Below are 537 nucleotides of genomic sequence, written 5' to 3' on the forward strand. Positions count from 1 at the left end.
GTTAAGTTGTCTGATGGTGTGATTATACAAGAATCTAGCTACTATATACAGGACAGCTGAATGAAATGTAAGGAGATTTGGTACGACTGTGTCCATGCACACATGTTGTACCAAGATCTTCTCTGTGGTCAGATTTGTGTTGTATTAAAAAATATATTAGAGTAAGGACAAATGAGGCTCACTGCGATTGTTCCATTAAACATCAAAAACAATTTTTTTTAATCGGACACCAATGTCTGTTGAGATGTTAGAACTACTTTTACAAGACGTCTGTTTAAAATGTGCGGAGACATTTTAACTGGACACAAATAGCATCATGTAGTAGTGTGTGAATCAGTAATGCAACAATGTAATAATAACAATACTCATTCAAATAAAGGTAATGTTTACATGTCGGTTACTAAGAATATTTTATTGAAATATTTTCAATTTGATCTCTCACTGTGATTGTTTATTTTTTCTTATCAATGGGTTCACCTGTCAATGCCACTTTGTTTTTATTCAAATATAATATTTGAATTTGGATTGAACTTAGAA

The sequence above is a fragment of the Etheostoma spectabile genome, chromosome 19 (assembly GCF_008692095.1).
Source record: "Etheostoma spectabile isolate EspeVRDwgs_2016 chromosome 19, UIUC_Espe_1.0, whole genome shotgun sequence".
Classification (NCBI taxonomy): Eukaryota; Metazoa; Chordata; class Actinopteri; order Perciformes; family Percidae; genus Etheostoma; species Etheostoma spectabile.